At 37.0% G+C, this 21,944-nt stretch overlaps 1 pseudogene; it reads left to right on the top strand.

Moving 5' to 3' along the window:
• LOC135202297 (transcription initiation factor TFIID subunit 7-like) overlaps positions 1-21,944 on the top strand; it is a 57,320-nt pseudogene that overhangs the window by 22,985 nt on the left and 12,391 nt on the right.

The raw sequence follows: 21,944 nt of genomic DNA, 5'->3' as shown, positions 1-21,944 counted from the left end.
AGATGGGGTTCTCGTTTGTCCCTGGCTTTGTAGCCAAGACTCAAGACCCATACAAGCCAGAGATGTTTTCCTCTTTTACCATTCCTTCCTTGGGGGATTTTACCGGCTTTGACAAAGAAGGAACTGATTCTATGCCCGGTCAGAGCCATGAAAGCCTACCTCAAGAGGACGAGACAGTTCAGACCGGCTATCAAACGGCTGTTCCGTGGCCACGGGCAAGCATCCGAAAGAGGTGGCTAAGAATACCATCTCCTTCTGGATCAGACAGGTTATAAGAAGGGCCTACGAAAACAAGGAAGTAACCAATGCCAAAGGTGAGGGCTCACGAAGTTAGGGGCATAGGCTCCTCTATGCTCTTCAGGAAGAACCTCTCAGTGGGTCAGGTATTGAGAGCAGGCACCTGGAAGAGTCAAACCACCTTCACCTCCTTCTACCTACGAGAAGTTACGTTCAAATCTCTAGAAGTGTTCTCTCTGGGCCCCATTGTCGCAGCCCAAGAGATCCTCTAGGCGTTGGTCACCCGCACTGCGTACCTCAATTTGGAAATACACACACACACACTCCCAGCAATTCCCGCCTAAGTCTGGCCGAATGTGAAGGGGTATGAGTGAGTTTTCCTGGTAATATCCTACGTATGACTGTACTGTCCATGACACGACTTGGCCACTACTGACTTACCTGGAGAGTAGAATGATGGCTAAGAATCCTTCAGGAACAGCTCTCTGAGTGAGTATTAGTACCATAGGTTAGGACAACAGCCGGAGCCCCTTGGGTTCTCCCCTATTGAATCCTTACCGTGTAAAGTGTCATGAGGAGTAGAGGGGGTCTGGGTTAACATCAGGTCATGTGAAGTTATTGGCGGCTCTTCAAAGGGTACATTCAGGTCACTCACCTTCCATCCTCAGTTCGAGTCTCCTTTTGTTAGGACAAACCGACGGTTTGTACTTAGTCGGAACAAAAGTAATTTTGTCGAAAAATTATTTTTTCCTATATACAAACTAGGTTGTCTAACAGATTAATGGCCCTCCTCATCCACCCCTCATTGAGTTATGGCCCCCATTTTGAAGAGTTGTCTGTTTAGACTAAGTATTTCCCCCCTTAAAAAAACGGCTCCAAAGAATGGTAATCACAAATGACCTACCCAAGCTGGCCCGGCTCACCCCGCGCAGTTTACCCCAGACCCAGGTACAGCGATTCAGTTTGAACTCTTTGTATGCGGTAGCGGCGGCGCGTTCCCGCGGATATCCTTTTGTTAGACAACCTAGGTTTGTATATAGGAAAAAATAATTTTTCGACAAAATTACTTATTAGACGAGAGAGCAACATCCTGTGCTCTTGTATTACAGGAGAACATAGGCTTTAACAGGTAATATGGAAATTTTAGGACGGTCGAACTAAAGATATAAGTTTGTATTGTGCAAGAGCAATGGGTGGAGAGGTGTGTTATCAGGGAGTGGGAAAAGGACTGAGATCTTCAAAATGCAGTGAGTTGTTGGTCAGAAAAGATGTAGATATTGAAGCAGTAGGATGAAGGCCTGTAGGAATGCCCTGGAATACCTGGAATTGGAAAATAGGGGTAGATGAAGACCCAGTCCTAATGGGAGTTTAGGCATAAAAAGCACTGGACAGAGAGGAAATAGGAGAATTCATTTCATGTCTAACCCCATAACAGGACAACCTAACAAATTATGTACATATAATGTTTTGTATTGTCATACTGTTTCATTCTGTGTATTATAGTATTTAGTTTTTCATCATAATTTCATTACAGAATCTTTGTTGCTAGAATATTGAGTATTTAGCAAACCTTATGAGTGAGTACAAGGGAAAGTAAATGTTGTAAAAACCCTTTTTATATATAAAAAATGTACTGAAATATCTTTGTCATGCTAATTAAATGTATCATATGACAGTCCTCTTTTTCATATTCAGTCACATTTACTGTTTACAATTTTTTTTTCTAGCCATATGCTAACTGTATTATTATTACAGTTTTTGAGCAGGCTCTGGCTGAATGAATTTGGATAACTGATGACTGTGATTGTCATTTCATGAAATTGTAGTGAATGATTTCATGGCATGTTCAAATCAGAGGTATTTTTTATATACAGTGTTTACTAGTGTAATTTTAGCCTATAACCTGTGTAATGTTTGAGTCAAGATTTTGGCAAATATTCAAGCTAGAGTAAGTTTATGTAGGCCTCGGCTATTTTTGGAATCAAAACACTACAATAGGTTATGTTAGCCTTAAACCTAGTTAGCCTAAAATTCTGTCATCTCAAGGTTAATTTAGTGTAGAATTATAAATTTGTAACTGTATGAAATGCACAAAATATCAGTATAGTATATTCTAACCTGCAGATCATCAATCTTACTGATAATTGAAATAAAAAAAGGAAAAACTGCTTTATTACAATATCCTTTGTTGATGTTTGCATGTTTCATAGCTACCAAAAGCTCTTGCCCAACACTGAAACTAGCAAAGATTGAAGTTAAACATTAACTGTCATGCATCTTGACCAGTTTTATTATGGAAAGTCGCATTTACAGAATTACATAATCAAAATGTGGTTATGTAAAGAGTTCTAAGAAAAGTAAAACTACAACTGATAAAATTTTCTTTATTTTACAAGGGAAAAATTAGTCTTTGGTTGATATCTGCTGGGAGGCAATCATATGCTACCGAATCTAGCCGTAGGCTAGTCTCAGAATTTAATGGTTTCAAATGTATACTTGTTTAATGTTCAGGCCCTGATTTTTAGGCTGAAAAATCAGGTCTCAAAAATCGAACATTTCATGAGTGTACGTATAGTTTTAGTTGCTTGAAAAAGTATTTTGTGTATGCCCTATAGTTTTATAATTTATCCTTCTGATTGAGATAATTTGTTAACTCTAATGCAGTAGAATATCTGCGAGTGCTTCATTTTACCTTTTTGCTTACTTTACTTCAGAATCTGGACTTACCAGAGATTGAAAAAGAGGTCAAGCGTTTATTGAGAACTGACAATGAAGCCAGTACTATACGATGGGAGGTTGTAAGAGAAGAAGATGAAAAGAAAAATAATCCAGATACTAATATGTCGTCTTCTAATCTTGATGGTAAGTAATTTATTGTCATTGGTTTACAGAATGATACAGTATTCACCATACATTTTGCTAATGGTTTTTCAGTGTATTATTTTGCTTTTGCCACTAGAGTTGATTGTGTTCTCATAAGTCATATCATAGCTGATACATATTCAAGTAAATATTCATATAATCTAGGGATGGTATCTGATTGGAAGTTTATCCATGCAGAGATATTATGGAAAGGCTGTATTTAATCTCAACATTATCATAGCATTTTTATTTTAGCTCTGTGTCAGCAATTTACATTTATGGGTAAACATTAGTAAGTAATTTAACAAATTCACAATCTCAAAAACTTTATTTCAGAAACAACTATTTGGAGAAGTGTTGAGTTCATCTGATGATGAAGTAGGGGCAACTATTAACATTATAGATGAAGACGAAGATTCACGTCTTTCTGTTGATGACAGCCGTTTCTCAGAATCTTATTTGGTAAGTGGTGTTATCCTTTGTAATTGAGTGAGATCTTAAATGGAATGTAATAACACTGGTAGGGGAATTCATTTTAAGAACAATTCCTGATAAGATAATCATCTTTTTATATAATGTCAAACTTACACAAATTTTACTCTTTATCATGGTGGCTGGATACTTGGGATACTTCTTCTGAAAACCCATGCCAGTAGACCAAATTCAGCTCTTAACTCTTGTTTCACAAACCTAAATAACAACTAGTAATTGAATTAGAAATGATTAACAATAGGAAAATTCTTCTCAGTTCACAACTCAGTTTGTGTTATTGGGTATAGATACAAAAATGCTTTGTTTTTCATCTTGGTCTTTGCCCATACATCTGTCTCACAATGCATTCCTATAAATAGTACTTGCATCATATTCATTACATTACATTACATTGGTAGTATGTATTTTTAAGTAGGTACTTAAAAATATTACTTATACACGGATTTCCAAGTAGAAATGTACATACTTTAATTATTTTTTTCTCTTTATTCTGATATATGCATTATCTCTGGTTTTCCGCTTGTGTCAAGTATTGCATTAATACCATGAACTCTGAGGTGGCTAGTTATGCAATAAATTGCCTGCTGCCCTCCCTTTACTCTCAGGCTTTAAAATTCTCTCCTCCTACTATTCTTGATTCAAAACAAGACATTGTAAATAAGCATTTTATAAAACTATTGGAGCTGTGTGTTTTATGTTGATCATTTAGTTATAGAGTAATATTATTATCAATAGGTAGTTTCACCAGACCATTGATCCAAAACACTCGTCTCTCATAGGGTTGGCTGACTTGATAGTATGCTAATTATCATGAACAGTGAGTGAAGGAAGTATAGTTTTTTTTGCATACATTTCAACTACATACGTATACATATTAACAAAATTATATTAAGAGTTGGTTGTGGTTATCTGAATTTGACTGCAAAAAGAGGCGATAAAATACTAAGAATGATATTAGGCAAATTAAAGTAGGAAAATGAAGGCATTATAGAAAGTGGCCATGTAAAAATAACCAGAGAAAACTCAGGAAAGCTGTGAAATCATTTTTGTTCCATTTAGCAAATTGTCTTAGCATAATCAGATAATAAATATTATAGATTTATGATAGATTTTTCCCTGGATGGGCATCATAAATAGTGGTCCCTGTTGATTTGTACTGTGTTTTCTGTTATCAAAAATATTGGTTTAGGTCTTAATTAAAAGCCTAAAAGTCTAGATGTTTCAAGCATGTGGAAGAAAGTAGAGTTGAGCACACAATCATAAAAGTAGTATATATGGAAATTGGATGAAACTATATTAGGAATGGCAAAAAAATTGGGGATCGTTTTTACAAAAGAGCACCCAAGTACATATGTATGTAGATTCTTACTTGGTTGTCATGAAGAATTTGTATTAAAATAAGTTTTGAAAAATTGGAGCGAGGCCAAGTTTCAGAGTTTGACTGATAGCAGGAAAAAAAAATGTAAACAAAAATACAAATGACAAAGAAATGCAATTGGGGGCCAAGGGGACACTGCAAGGAATTGTTAATACTAAAAAAGTGGTCTGGTTAAGATATTACTAATAATGCTGCACACACTACCTCTATGGGAAGAAAATTGTGGAGAGATGGCTTAGGTGAAGACTTGGACCAAATAGGAATACTATATTAGTATAGAAGTCATTGGAGAGAAATCACTAAACATGTAACCCCCCCTGTACGGGGAAAATTAGTCTTACAGTTTTTCTGTATTTGCATAACGTTCATGCTTTATTAACTAAATGTAATATTCTTTTTTGGCCCTTTTAGAATAAATGCATTTTCTCTTTTCTCTTTTAGAATGAATCAAACACAAGTCCAAATGGAAAAAAATAATACATCAACACCACTAATAACGGATTTCTCTGGTATGTTTCCCAATGAAGAAGAGGGTTCATCCTTCTCATCAAAACCACAAACACCAACACCTACGAAAGGAGGCAGTAAAGGTATGAAATTCTGGCTTTTGTGAAGATTGTGCTTCTTGCTTACTATAATTGCAGTATGCTCTGAGATCGATAATGAAAATCTAAGTCTGTGTGGATGATAATGACTAGTTTTGAGTGGATCCCATAGTTTATGAGAGGGAAATATGTCTTTGTCTATTTATTAAGAAAACCCAGTATTTGTGAAAAAGAAAAGACAGAAATGGTGAGTAGCATTTATGATTAAAAAAAGTTATATGGATGGTTCACATGGTAGTTTAGTGCTGTCATGACAACTGTATGCCTCACCATGAAAGTGCACATCTCTTGGTTCATTTATTCCTAAATGGGTTTGTCAAGAAATGGATTTAGAAATTTATGAAAATTGCTTAACAGCTGCAGATTTATTTTAAACATTTATTTAAGGATATTGTGTGGGATGTGATAAGTTACATTATTGTATATATTATGGTATTTGAGGCACCGCTGATAATGAAGGTTGCCAAAAATTTTCCAGGAGGGGCCTTAGATATAGGAATTTTCAGTCGTGTTGCTCCATCTCTGTGTCCACGCAACTTTGTATTTGAGCCCAAGAATACTATATTTTCTACATGGTCAAAGTTGCATTCAGGAGGTTCCAGCTGATTTGGTGGGCATGGTGCTTTGTATAAGTTCACAAAATTTCAGATACTTAGAAATAAAAATGAGGGAGTTAGGTTACTTAGAAATAAAAATGAGGGAGTTACTATAAAAGGTTACTGCCTACAGTTTTTTGCTTGTCGCATTGTACACAATACAAAAAGTTCTTTGCAGTGTCCGATTCTTTGCAGTTTTCCTTGAACTCTCAGCTTTGTTTCTGATATAAATGTTTTTTACCCATTAGTATACAAATGGGCTGTCCATCTGAACTTTTTTTTATTTTGGCTTTCACCTCTACATTTAAGAATGAATTACAATATTACCCATTAACTTTGCCCTGAAAGTATGACTGGCACTTAAGTGGATGCATCTTGACCTAACTCAACAGATGCAGCTTCCTATCTGATTTATGGATTTGAAAGGGAGTGAAGCCTCTTAAACCTCCCAATTGTATTATTGCTGGACAATTTTTTTTATTCTCACTAGTATTTTTTCAATGGATTTGAGGCATTCAGAATGATTTTGTGTAGAGTAGCATACTGTATTCTGAGAATTCATTTTTTTCTGCAGTAGGAAAGTGTAGGAATTTTGTTTACTCTGTATTTAGATATACTTAGAATATATTAATATATAATAATTATGAATGTAATGTAGACCGTAGTATAGTAGTAGTAGTAGTAGTAGTAGTAGTAGTAGTAGTAGTAGTAGTAGTAGTAGTAGTAGTAGTAGTAGTAGTAGTAGTAGTAGTAGTAGTTAGTAGTAGTAGTAGTAGTAGTAGTAGTAGTAGTAGTAGTAGTAGTAGTAGTAGTAGTAGTAGTAGTAGTAGTAGTAGTAGTAGTAGTACCATGCAAAAGCACTCTGTAAGAGTTACCTTGTTGGGTAGATAGTAAGATACTGAAGAGAACTGAGGAAAGCAGTTCAATTAGGAACCAAACAGATAGCAAAGAACCTGTAGTCTGTGCTGTGTTTTTAAGGCACATTGAAATAATTGGTAGCCCAACAGTCTGTGTAGGGGAAGTAGGATCACAATCATTAAAGGTAATGTATCCTCTCAAGAGTGTAGAATTCTTGGATAACTAAAGGAACTAAACACATGCGCATATTATTGCATCATGATGCTAGAATTTATCCAAAGTAGTCAGTGTGGCAGTGGAAGTAAAGTTACTCATGCTCATCTTAAAACTGGACATCAGTACCTAGTCAGTGACAATAAAACATATTCAGTAGAAGCATGTTGGTTGAGTTGTATAGTATAATGTACTCTAGCAATGAGTTATTTCTTTATGAAATAATATATATCAGTTTCAGCTTTGGCTGGGCCCATAGCTTGTAGGCAGTAATCTATAAGCCAATGCTGTGGAAAGTGATAATTTACGTTGCTTTAAGCACAACATTCTGATATAAAAAACTTACATATGAAATGGGTAGCATAAAGTATATCACTTATGTAAATATATATGAAATGGATAGCCATCAATGTAAATGCATATTCAATGCTCCATGAAATAAGAAAACCAGGTGTTCATGGCATCAAGAATTTAGCCAGTGTTACAAGGAGAGAACACCTTTTGGTGTTTTCTTAATGGTGGTTGTACACAAATTTCCCCCCAAAAAAATTGTCCTTGTGACAGTGCCTATACTACTACTACTAATCCTGTGAGTTAATGAGTTACATAATTTGCTATTATCTTAGTTTTTACTAAAATATGTTTTTTGTTTTTTTTTGATGTAACCCTCATATAAAGGTATTACATATGTATAATTAAAGGTGCAGTACAATAAGTTCTAATGCTTTATAGAGCTTTATATTTTTTAGCCTAAACACTACAGCGATATACCAATTTTGTATGTGAAGACCATCTGCATTGGAAAATTATCTTCATGAGAAAAATGCAGATGGGGAAAATCTGCACGAAGCAATGTTCTCACTGTCTTCCAAATTCTTGATACTGGCCACTCGTCCTCACTGTTAGTGAAAATACTGAAACCTTGTAACTCTTCAGTTTTGTGTTGAATGTGAGGATCCTTTTTTTCCATTTTGCCCTTTGAAGCTAAAATGTTTTGATTGGTACTCTGTGTTCCAAGGTCAAGTTTTATTTTTGGACTCAAGATATTAATCAAACAGTTCAAATCCAAGGTATCGTTATATCTTGGACAGTGAGCCCTAAAGGAATGTTTATCTAATAAGAACTGATTTTTTGGTTGTAGTATTGAATTAGGTTAAAGTTATTGTACACAAAATGTTGAAACTTTAAAGATTCGTGTGAAAAAGTAAGTTCTTTCATCTGGATGGTTCTCTTTAGGGACTACTTTTAGCCTGAATGATATGTAATCATCTTCTCAGTGTTTCTGGCAGCTTTTCTCCACCTGCCTCGGTCAAACACATCATCCCCTGACAATTGCCTGCCTCTCAGATTTTATGTAACTGTCTCCATCCACCCTCACTTCTGTTTTCCTCTTCCTCTCCCATCAGGCACCTCTGTCTGCATCACTCTCCTCCATGCATGTTTCCTCCCTTCTACTCACATGGCCATACCACTGCAGTCTTCTTTTTTCTTAGGCCTTCTTTGGTAGTTTTTTTTTTTTTTTTTCTACAAACTTTAGCAGTTCCCCTTATTCTTTCATTTTTTTTTTTATCCTCAATTTTTGTTACTCCACACATCCATCTGCCATTTTCATCTCTACAGCATCCAATTTCTACTCTTGCACTCTCTTTACTCTCTGTACATCAAAGGTGGTCTCACTACTGTTTTATACACATCTTTCTCCAATTTTTCCATCCAGCCTGCACTCTTGTGTGTTATTTCTACATTCAAATTTCTATAATCAGCTACTGTTTAATCAAGATACTTAAATTTTTCTACCGTTCAACCTTGTCCCTTCCCTACTAATCTTCTTTCTACTGATTTTTAATCCCTTGCCTTCCAGTACTTTCCTCCATTGCTCTAGTTTTGACTCCACTACACCTCTGTTGGTGCTGCATAACATGATATCATCAGCAGAGAACATGCACCAGGGAAATTGATCTCTTACTCCTTGAGATAGCACATCCATTATAAGGTAAAAAAGATAAGGATTTAAAGCAGATCCCTGATTTTAACCAATTCTTACTGGTATCCATTCAGTTACCTCAACACCGTTTTTCACCTGCTGTTTTACTCCTTCATACATATGCAGTCCTTTCTGCCTTACCTGGTGTTTTTCCATCATTTGTCGAAGGGCAAACATTGCATCTGTTGTTCCTCTTCATGGCGTGAAACCAAACTGTTCTTCACTTGCAGATGTTTCTTCTCTAATTCTTTGATGTATATATTACTTTTTCCCAGATTTTCATGGTGTGAGACATTAGCTTTGTTCCTCTGTAGTTTGCACAAACCTGGATGTCATCTTTCTCTTTATAGACAGGCACAATAAGCTAGCTCTCCATTCTTTTTGGTATCTTTTCCTGACTGTATATTTTCTTTGCTAGGTCCCCACAGCATGTCTGTTCCTTCTTCTCCCAGGCTCTTCACACTTTTTGCAAGAATTCCAATCTGGTCCTATTGCTTTACCATTTTTCATCCTCTATAGTGACTTCTTTACTTCCTTCCAGCAAATAATGTGTGTCATACCAAGGTTCAGGAATCCATCTTCAAGGAATTTTCTAGGATTTTCCTCATTTAACAGGTGTTCATTGCATAAAACTCTTTGCTTATCCTCTTGCTGTCCTTACTTTTCCCAGATCTTTTTTGCATCTTTTTTGGATTTCACCACCTCTTGCACTTCATCGTTCCACCACCAGGTTTCCGTATCATCAGGAGGTTTCTTTCCAGATGTCTTTCCCAACACCTCTCCACCCACTTTCTTTATCACCATACTGGTTGTGATTCCACACTCTTGCACTTCCTTTAGCAATTTTTAAATTCCTGCCTTGCTTTTCATAATCATGCGTTAGTACATATTACGTAGAATGAAAATGGTATAGTAGCTTTTGGACTTGTTATATCCCAGGGACTACGTAATTCCAATATGCAAGTCATTGGTGTTTACAACAGTAAGTCTTAAGTGGTTCCAGTTTAAACCATTGAGTTTTTATTGATTTTTTATCAATTTTGTGAGATTAGGGATTTTTGACTTAGATGTCTGTTTAAGCTCCTTTTAGTGATATATATGCTCAAAATGATCCAGTGTAGTATTCCTTTAGATATGTACATAACAGTAAACATTTTTGTCCACTAAACCTCTTTAAAGTAACAAGGGTCAGCCTTGAGAAATTTAGATTATAGTTTAAACGTATGAAAAGTAAATATAAATTAACTTGATAGTAGTACTACATACATCTTCCATTACTCATTATTTACCCTGTAAATAATGAGTAATGGTGGCTTGAGTTTTCTTTGTTGTTAAATATCCCAGGCAAGAGGGAACTCCTACACTACTTTACTAATATAATGCTATTGATACTCAGCTTTTCTGTTAAGCTGCCAAGTCTGTGATGGTACTTTGTTATATTTACCTATCACATCTTAGATTTGATGTCCTGGATATCGTTTGATACGTATATTGATTTCATACTTGCTTCAAATGTCATTTTAAAAGCTAATGAAAATGAATAAAAACTTCAAATGTCATTTTAAAAGCTAAGAAAGGATAAAAACTTAAAATGTCATTTTAAAAGTGATGAAGTGGATAAAACTACAAAACCTTCAAAATGTTACAGTTAGTACGCGGTTATATCGTATATATTTTTTCCGGCTAAGTTTTTTGTGGAGTTTTGGTTTGAAATACATTGGTATGATATAGTATAACTTTTGTCAAATTTGTCTATAGTTAAGGACTTGATATATCCACATCATCCATATTAATTCTTGTCATACAGTATTTTGAAAAAGTGAGACATTCACACAAAAATGCAGAATTCTAGTACACCAGAGAGTGACAGGAATGAATTTTAAGTCTAAGTTGTATATACCAGTTTTAGAAGAAAATAAGTTTTTCACAAAGATGTTTGGAGTAAAGAGCACCATGTTATCCTTTGTCTGCCTGATACTGTTTTTACATAATGCAAGTATAATGTTTTATAAAAAAAATTTGAGATGCTAAAAATTAAAACTATCTTGTGTGTTTTAGCGACTGTATGTCAGTAAAGGGAACAAATATATCCCTGAAAGGAAAGTGTCATTTCTGGTTAGGAAAATTTTGTGAATGTAAATCACTTCAGCTTATGCAGTAAAAGAAAAAGAAATCATAAGTTTTATTAACAGCGATGCTGATAAGACTAAAATAAGGACTGATCATCTCTAAGTAGGGGTACTTCTCTTGTTAGTGTAAAAAAAAATACTAGATATGTCAAGCTCTACCTTCAAAGGAGGCAAAATCAGGTGAAAGCCTAAATGAAGAAGGCATCCATTTTCTTAGTACTATAATACATGTAGTAATTTGCGGTGTGTAATGAATAGATTAGTAAATATTATGTAGCATTCATTTTAGTCTGTTTAAATGAAAATAATTTTTACTAGTGAACATAAATACTATAGCAGTTTTTTTTTTTTTTTTTCATACTGTGTTTTTGTCGGTCATAATTACAGTAAAATGTAAAGTAATGAGGTTATGTTAAGGAAATTTTTTTTTCTCTTGGTTATTTCAGAGTTTATTAGTAACTAGTAGGATATAGAATCCTTGTTGCTGAATTGTAATTATCTTTGGAATATTTGTCTTGTCACTTCAGTGTTGTAGTGCTCAATTTTTTCCTGTTTCATATAACCTTATCATTCATGTAGCCTACAATCTAAGTCGTCAAATGCTCCCAGCCATACAATCTTTTGTGTGAAAGATATAAGAATTATCAACTGTTATGCAAATGTCACCCAAAGCCTCTAATTATCGTCACTTACAGGAGTCACATCTTGTGCAATTTTGTTCATATCTGTGCTGAGTGTCCTATGTTGCTTTCCTTGGTGTTAACATACTTTTCAGCATTGGTATACATTTTCATTCACTTTTGTACCTGGATTAGTTTTAGTAATCCTTTTATTATTTTACTTAATTTTTTTTTAAATTCAGTAAAAACATCTATTCTTTGGAAATAGGCAAGGACAGCTTAATTGGTTTCCATGGTAACTGTTAGTACAGGCAGTCCCCGGAACTCTGTTAATGGCGATCCAGTTGTATGGTGCTTGTCTAGTGGCCAAAAAATTGACGATTTATGGCGCCATAACGGGCCAAGTTTCAGTTACCAGCGCCATAAGGTACCGATAATAGAGTTATGGTGCCATAACATACCTAACAGAGGTGCCATTAACTGGTTATCAGTGCCATTAGCTGAAACTTGGCTCATAAATCACCAAGTTTCAGTTAATGGCAGTTTTCACTTATCAGAAGCCCATCGAGAAAGAACCCCCCGTTGATAACAGGGGACTGCCTGTATGCAATACAGTGGTACCTCGAGACGAAATTAATCCGTTCGAGGCGGCCTTCGTATTATGAGCTTTTCGTATCTTGGACCGCATTTTACTTGTAAAATGGCTAATCCGTTCCAAGCCCTCCAAAAACCCAGTAAATTTCATAATGAAGCTAAATTGACCTATACAATGAAATACTACAACAATTTGGACCATTCAATACGTAACTTAATACGTACTGCTAATATACCTGTAAATAAAGTGGATTAGTGTACATGGTATACAAGAAATACTGTACGTATGTAGTAAAATGTGGAAGCTTACCTTTCGAGTGAGGCTATCTCCAAAAGTGGCGACAGAGGAGGAGGACAAATGACAGATACATACGTACTCTTAACTTTACGAAACTCATAAAAAATGTAAGGAAAACATATATAAAACGAAACGTTACGAAACACATTAACAAAATTGAAACACTTAACTTTACAAAAAACTAAAATAAAAATTTTTTATTTGGGGGGGGGTCTTTTTTTTATTTTTTTACATTTTTTTTTTTACTATTTATACTTTACATTTTTTTTAAAATTTTTGTATTTTATTTTTTAACACAAAATTTCAACTTCTTCACCACTTTCAACTTTCTGTTTTTTAGTATCACTTGGTTTTTTCCTTTTTGCTTACTCCTGCTAGTACTAAAGGCCTCTTTTAAAAAAAAAAAATAACTATCCAAGGAAGATTGCTTCTGCCTACTTTTCACAATGTTCCTGAAACGACTCAGGCAAACGTCATCGAACTGCTCGGGATGTCTTTTTTCTACAATTGATTGCACTTTATGAAAAGCAGCTAGAACATCCTTAATTTCTGCCGTTGTCATAGGGTCGTCGTCGTCCTCCTCCTCCTCGCCGCTGCTAGAGAACTCCTCTTGAACGATGTTATGTCGCATGGCCTCCTTCAGGTCATCCGTTGTAAGCTTCCTCTTGGTGCTCGTCGAAAACATTGTTGATGTCGTCCTCGTCGATGACCAGCATCCATGGACTTGCCGAGTGGCAACGATATCGTCAAGATCTGGTTGGGAAACAGTTTCAGGATCGTCAACTGTTTCTGAATCTGCAGCACCACACCGCTTCGCCCACGTCGAATCCCTCAAAGTCTCGGGCGGGTACAGCATCAGGCCAGAGTTTTCCTCACGAGGAATTCAAGGTTCGCCTCGAAACCTCCTGCCAAGCTTGGTCGATGAGTCGGATGCATGTCACAACATCAAAATGCTCCTTCCAAAATTCACGCAAGGTGAGGTTTGTGGTATCGGTGATGTTGAAAGATCTCTTGAAAAGATGTTTCGTATACAGCTTCTCGAAGTTCGATATCACTTGCTGGTCCATGGGCATGGGAGGCATTGGGCTGGAGGGGTTAGAGGGGTGGTGTTAGGCAGAAGATAAAGAACTTTGATGAAGGAATACTCCGCTAGGATATCTTCCTCGAGGCAAGGAGGGTGAGCAGGGGCATTGTCCAACACCAGCAGGCATTTCAGAGGGAGGCGCTTCTCTTCCAAGAATTTCTTCACTGTCGGGCCGAAACAAGGTTTACCCACTCTGTGAACAAAAGCCTCGTTACCCAGGCTTTCTTATTAGCCCTCCACGTCACTGGAAGCTTCTCCTTAAGCACTTTGTGGGCCTTGAAGGCTCAAGGAGTCTCGGAATGATTAGACCAGTAGGGGCTTCACCTTGCAATCCCCACTGGCGTTCAAACAAAGTGCGAGCGTAAGCCTGTCTTTCATAGGCTTATGCCCACAGGTTAGCTTCTTCTCTTCCTCAGTGATGTACGTCCGACGAGGCTTTTATTTTTTTCCAAAAAAGCCAGTTCTCATCACAGTTGAAGACTTGCTGAGAACCTGTAGCCTTCCTTGGTCATCCATCTCGTCGAACGTCTTTTAAAGGCTTCTGGCTGCTTTCGTGTCCTGAGCTAGGCCCGCCTCCCCATGCCACAACCCACCGAATGGATGCCAGTCCGTTTACAGATTTCTCGAACCACCCATGAGAAGCCTTGAAGTCTGGGGTTGGCATCGATGTCCCTTCTCCTCCGTCATCTTCGGCCTGGGCAATCAAATCGCCGAAAATAGCGCTGGCCTTGTGGGAGATTGCCGTGTCAGTTATCGTATCGCCACTTTCTTTGTCTTTTATCCAGACAGGAAGAAGCCTTTCCATCTTGTCGTGCACGTGGGTCCTCTTGCTGGACAGAATAGTGATGCCCTTGGAAGGTGTAGCTGCTTTGAAGGCATCCTTCTGCTTAAGGATGGTGCCTATTGTCGACGAATTTCGGTCGTATTCCTTGGCGATCACACTCAATCGCATACCAGTTTCATACTTCTTGATAATCTCCATCTTCGTTTCCAAAGAGAGCATCCTCTTCTTTCCGTGAATTTCAAGTTTCTTGGGACCCATGACTACGTATATACTTTACGTAATTATGTTATGTAGTACGTATACATATGGAGTAAAGTTCTCACACAACACGATAAAGTATACTATGCACGTACAACGAAATCACTAACAAATTTACGTTAATAAACTAAATCGTTAGAACGAACTAATACCGCGTGGCGTACGGTACAGATGATGCCGTGCAGTGGCCGAAGAAGCACGCCGCTACGTAGTAGATGCATGATGGGAGGGATGCTGACCCAATAGGAGAGAAATATCTCATGGCGGTGACTAGCATCAGGAACCAATGGGAGAGCGGGAGGATGGTGGTGAGTCTACTCAGTTGGCGGCGCGCAAGTTTCAAAATTGTTATTGGTGGTCCGGGCGAATCTCAGACTTTACAGCAACAATCTTTCGTATCTTGAAGCAATTTTCGTATGTAGAGCCGTGAAATTTTTTGTATTTGCTTTCGTATCTCGAGTTTTTCGTAAGTTGAGCCTTTCATATCTCGAGGTACCACTGTACCTCTGATTTTTCTCAGTGTTGAGGTACTCCATGTATTTCATGCTCCTAAGTTTCACCTTGCTAAGCTGGTATATACCCTATATTTCTGCATATAAGATGACCCTTAAAAAATTGGGGTGGTCTTATACTACCATTGTAAAATCAAACCTTGAATTCTAAGTGATGTTGATTGTAGGCCCAGCCTCGGCCACGTGCAAGAACCACCAACATACATGAAAAAATTCAAATTATGAAAATAAACTGATAATGAAGGTAATCAAACCATTTTACCCTATATTTATGGTAGTGTAATTACAGTAGTAATTTACAGATGGTTTTGTAATTTAGCAGCCTTCTTATACGACAGATATGGGATAAATTAATGAAATTTACCATAATTTTTACCTCTTCTTATCTAAAGGTTTGTCTCATGCATTGAAGTATATAGTCCATGAATTATGGGTATTTTTTTTATATTTGTAGGGAAGAGTTGGGGTGATTTTAACCCTTTGAGATTCCAGTGATGTCATGTTTCAAAAGCATTCCTTTAAACCATGATGTACTGGCTTCACCTGGCCAACCTCAGGGCTTTTGAAAGTGTTGTAGCATGAGTTGATACAGGTAGTGTAGTGGTTATGGATCCTGATATACACCATAGATAGAGTGGAGAGATTAAACACCGTATAACAGCCAAACCATTCTGTGACATGCACGCCTGGTGCCATTGCTATGTGACAATTCTTATGTAAAACAATAGCGCACCCATGCAATCTTAGAAAACCCTGTGTTACTCTTAAAAACATGTTTTCTCGGGTCTCCGCCAAGACTGTCAAATGGATTTTATAACCACATTTTCCATTTACTCTATACAATTTGTTCTGTATGCAGAAGTAAAAATATTTAATTTTGGGGGGTATATTTCTTCTATGGTTAAGCCATAAAGTTTTTGTAGATATGGCAACTACATTATGGTTATTTTCTCAGCAGTCTTTAATGGATGGTAAATTATCTTTGCAGCATTGGTAAATTATCCATGCAGCATTTACCAATTTGACAATGTGTATACTACATTTAGAAATAAAAATTTTTTAATTCTGTTTGCTGTACTAGTTTGTATACACTTGAGCAATATAGTTGACCAACTTGTCAATGTTATGTTCCTTTCTTTCCACCATAAATTTACAGTCCAACTTTAGAGGCAGAACTAATTATCGTTAAAATTCAGCAGAGTCCTCTCCAAACCAGGTTTGAGAACTTAGTGCTAATATGTATTAAATAAGGTAAAATACCGAATGGCCACCTGGCGGCCACCTCTACTGTAGCACGACCAGCCTCACGAAAATTGGAAATTATGGCATTAATTTGTGACTTGAGAGAAAACTTGAGGTATTACTTCGATGGACGCTGGCTCTTGACAAATGTCTGTCCTGGCTTACAGGTTGTGCTAAAGTACTTTTTCGGGAAGGAGGCACGCTATGGTAGAGGCTGGCCATTCGGCATTTTGCCCTAACACTACCATAACATTTCATTAACACTTAAAAAATGCAGGAGGCTTGGATCTAGGCCGCACATTGTTTTTGTAGTACAAGTAGTAGGAAACATAGTCATGCATAACCATGGTTATATGGACTGATGGTAACCCTACATGCCAGTGACTTTTCAGGTAGATTTCACACACTGAACCACTTTTATTCTATACAATTCATCTTGGATAATATTTTATGAACTGTAGCACGTACCACGGATAAACAACAGCCCTGCTTTAATAAAAAGTTTATTACAACATTCCTTACGTATTTTATTAGATATAAAGCAGGAGTGAAGTTGACTGCAATCTAACACACTTTTACCTGAGGTTATTTCAACAGTCATAAAGATTCTCATGAGTGAAAATAGGTCTCTTGTTTGTGAAATGTGATCTCCTATTCTTTTGTGAACTTGTTCCTGTAATTGACACAGTTGATGACCCAGTATTGGTTACCAGAAGTGGCTTTTTTGCTGCTGATCTTCGCAGTTGATACCGATGCCATCTCTGACAGTTAACACATCAACTGTGGGCTCCTTACGTGCACACGATTGTCGCTTGTCTGTCCAATCTCTCCTTTGATATACACACTTCACTTTTATTGCTTTTAGGTGTAATTTGGATATTGCATCAGTTTTTCAGTGGAGGTACTTAAAGGTATCAGTCCATTTTTTCAAGATTTCATCCTAAGGGTGTGGCCCATAAAAATATGAATACTTATTGGGACCAGTGATAATGGTAGGTCAAGTTTATCCATAAGGGAGGGCATAGTGTAGTCATTATCCTCATCTTGCTTTACTTGCCATCCTCATTTGTTCATTCATCACATCCTTGAGATTTGGACTTCTAGTGTTATTCGCAGGTGTGTCTTCAGTATGTGGTGGGTATCATGCTCTGATTGTCAAGTTGTCATAAACACTTAAAACATGCATATTTCATCTTAAGAGGCTTATCCATAAAATAAAAAGAACTTGTTTTAATCAGTCTTGATTCTTGGAGCTATCATTCTAACATACATTGAGGTTCAGGCCATGTAAGTGGCCAGTTGCATGAAATGAAAAGAATTGTTTAAATATAAAGTTTTTTTTTTTTATAGAAACTCATCTCTTATTTATTGAGTTCCTTCCTTCGAATTCCTCATTCATTTGTCTTTTTGATACTACAAAATTGTCACTAGTGAGTGGTGACAACTGGAGGCTTCAGGCTACTCTTGCTCAGTAGTGATACTGCAACTGTCTGTAGACAAAAGTTTGCAATTTTTCAGGACATTTAAAAACTGCTAATGTTGGCTAAATCAATAGTGAGCTTGTATGAAGCATTTTGATAATTGACACAAATATATTGTTTTGTTCTTTGACACAGATAGCCCCTAATTATTTAATAACAAGCATATTTTTAGCTTGACATTTTTACAAACTATATGGTTGTTTGTAAATGAAACTGAGACATTATACAGTAAAAATTGTATTCTTTGTAGTGCTTTGAATTTTTTTTTATCTCATTCTCATCAACCATATTCCTGCCCCAAAGTGAACCCAGGTTCAGTCTTTTATCTGTTAGACAGAAGTAGTCTTACTACGTATGTGCCATCTGGAAATTTAATTATGTTTCATTTGCCTTCTCACATTTCATTAATGTGCAATAGCTTCAACAGTTATGATCCCCCAGATGTGTAATTTGCTAAGGATCTATATTCTACCACTATTACCAGTTACTTTCTATATCTTTTGATATAATTTTTTCTGTTATTTTTTCACTTTATTGCAAACAGTATTTTGATAAAAGTGGATTTTTTTTCATTTAGTAGGCACTAATAAGTTGCTGGTATCATTATGGATCACTGGTTTTGTATAGTGTAACTGTCTGTGAATAGTTAACTTTTCCATCACCTTGAGAATTTAACTGTCTTGCAGTGTATTCTTCATTCAAGTCCATGATTGTGTATAGTTTCACACATTTCCGTCAGTTGGACTTGTTTTTGGTGAATAATTCTCAGGTTTAGTGATACTCTGATTTGCCAACAAGTCATTGACCAGTTAACTCTGGAGTGAATTTGTTAGTGTTTATGCCAACCACTTTATTCTACCTGTCATCTGCTGTAGTGCAGTAGATGAAAGGTTAGTGTATTCAGTTTATGCTGCTTTGCTTGTTTTATGGTTTTCTAGTAGCTTAATCATATGTTTTTGAGCTCACCTTCAGGATAAATTAACCTATATCATTATTTCTTGTCAGGTTTTTTGTATTTTTTGCATTATGTGTGTAGTACTTTTTTGTAGTTTTGTACTGAATTATTGTCTCATTTTCATCTGTTGTACATAGTTTTACTTATTCTGTGTTTCCTTGATGCAGTGAGATGTATTATTCCCATAATTTTCTGGACTTTTGATTGCTGTGGTTTGTTTAAGGCTGTGATCTTGCTGAACCACAGCATACTTATCAAGGCCTGTCAGACATTTATGTAACAGAGTTGCTTTCATTGCTAGTTATATAGTAAAGAAGCCTCAGTCCCATGATGATGTTTCAGCCCAGTCCTCACACTCTGGCTGTTCTTCCTCTCTGCCAAGGACAATGCTTGCCTGGTGACTGCTTCTTCTGATGATACCACTCTGTGCTTGATTGAGGATCCTGCAAAGGGTATGACCAACCCATGGCTGCCTGACACTCATTATTTCTCTATGTGGAATTTATAGCAAAGCTTACCCAGCCTTCTTTCCCTCCATTCCTTGTAACCTTCACACTGACCAAGATAGACATAACTGAGTGGTATCTCCAGGACCAAGAGTTCATTACTCTGTCGATTACCAGGAATGGATATACGGTGCAATTAGTTCTTTGCTTTCTGAGGGGTCCAACTCAAAATAACGAGAACATGGAAAACCTGGAGTTCCGGGGCACATACGTTGATGAGGCCGAGATGGAGCAGAAGAAGCCATAATAACAGCACACACACACTAAAACACAAGCGAAACGGGCAATGAACCAGGTAAAGGCCAAGAGAGGTCAACCACAACTCTCGCCCAGGCGGTTAAGAAAAGACTGACGCGGTGGCGTAGATGCATGGTCTTTGACCACTCTTCACCCGATCTACGCACATGTTTCCAGATCTCACAAGATTCCTTGCTTTCATCTGTGATTTAACTGGATCCAGCTAAGCGCTAGAAATTATCCTATCGTTAGACCGAATGTTTGTAGCTATGAAAAATACAAATTGTCTTGGAAAATTTATCATTTTCTCTTGGTTGTGCTACAATTTTACACATCTGGATGATTATCTGTCTTTAGTGAATGTGCATGTGAAGAAGGGGATCTTTCAGAAACTCTTACCCTCCTCAGACATATAGATCGACAGGGTTTGGGATTCTTTGGGATTCATTTGTCCCCAGAGAGCACCTGCAGGGAGCTCTCAGAAAAGTTAAACTAAGAGGAACATAGTATGCAATATTTAAGACTTGCAGTGCTTTGTCTTCCCAGAGGTGGTAGCTGATGTGCAGCAGAAGAACCTAATGATCAGAAGTATCTTTCCCGCAATGTAGTTAGCACAGGATTGAAAGCATGACTTTTAAAGTGGTTTTATTTTATTACTCCAATAAGTCAGTTTCAATAAAGAGGTTGGCCATTCAACTCAGGAAATGTGCCGGGTCTATGGCAGTGATAGGTCTTTCACTGGTGGTGTTCTTGTCTGCAGAAGTACTAGAGACCTTGATATTAGATTGGAACAGAACCTTTTGTAGATGTGGTTTACAGTTGGCAATTGACTCCCTTTTTAGGGAAATAAAACCACAGTGAGAAGTTCAAGGGTTTGAAGACAGGTAAGGTCATGTTCCTGAAACAGGTGAATGAGGTGTGGAATGGACTTGTTTCCTGGTTCTAAAGTAGTCTGTGGTGCTGGAGGCAACTTAATTATAGAGACTAATCATCAGCCTCAGTCTAGTGATTTAGTTTGTTTGGCAAGCTCCACTTCAGATGGAGATGATATAGTTAGTGAGGCAATCCACCAAGAATGGGAACTTTCTAGCATCTGAACCTCTAGGTTGTGTATGTCTATTCTTCTGTTAATGATTATTAAGACAATACCTTCTGTACATATGAGAGGGAGGGTATTCCAGTTTCTAGTCATGCTTAATTCATAGCAGGAAGAACAGTAGGTGTAATGGCCGATAAGTTGACAACAATGGTATACTGTACTGATGAAATCATGTGACATACTACTTGTGAATTTGTGTCAGCTGGATGTAATGGGAGACAACAAATTGTATGGTAATAACGTTTATCTTGGAAAGATTCACTGTTAGCCAGTGAAAGTAGGTCATGCCATTTATGTGGTCTCTGGACTTAAGAGATCTGCAAGGCTTTTACACATCTGTATGGGATACTGTTAACAGATCTGTTCACTTTCAGCCTGAACAAAGTCCATTCTTGCACTGCTCATGTCAGCTGACCCCAGTAACCTTGAGGTTAGATACAATATAACATCCTTAGGATGAGCTCGATGTTTAGGTTTTAACCCCATTTGGAATTGTCACTGCTAAGGACATGAAGAAAAGTTCAATAGCTCCCCTTTAGAGATAGCAGAATGATGTTATGGATATATATTGCTTTTAGTGGTGGACAGTTCTAAGAGTTTCAACTAGTCAGCTGCACTTTTACCAATTTCAAAACAATCTGGATGTCCATCATCCTACCCAATAAGGCCTCAAAGAATTTTTTTTCTTTTTGTGGGTAGTGCGATAAATTAACCACAACCTTTGCAAGATCTTAGAAGACCTTCAGCCACCAACCTCCATTAGGCCAAGTGGGAGTGTTTCTTTAGTTGGCATAATGCAATGAAATTTGATCTGGTGTAATGCAATTAATGTTGATCTGGCCAAGCCTAATATACGTTATTTTGAAATGCTGACTTTTTATGTTGACTGGAAGTTGTCCATTTCTGCATCAAGGGAATAG

Source organism: Macrobrachium nipponense, chromosome 30 (assembly GCF_015104395.2).
Source record: "Macrobrachium nipponense isolate FS-2020 chromosome 30, ASM1510439v2, whole genome shotgun sequence".
Taxonomy (NCBI): Eukaryota; Metazoa; Arthropoda; class Malacostraca; order Decapoda; family Palaemonidae; genus Macrobrachium; species Macrobrachium nipponense.
The sequence above is the reverse complement of the archived record's forward strand: the minus strand, read 5'-3'. Positions and strand labels throughout refer to the sequence as shown.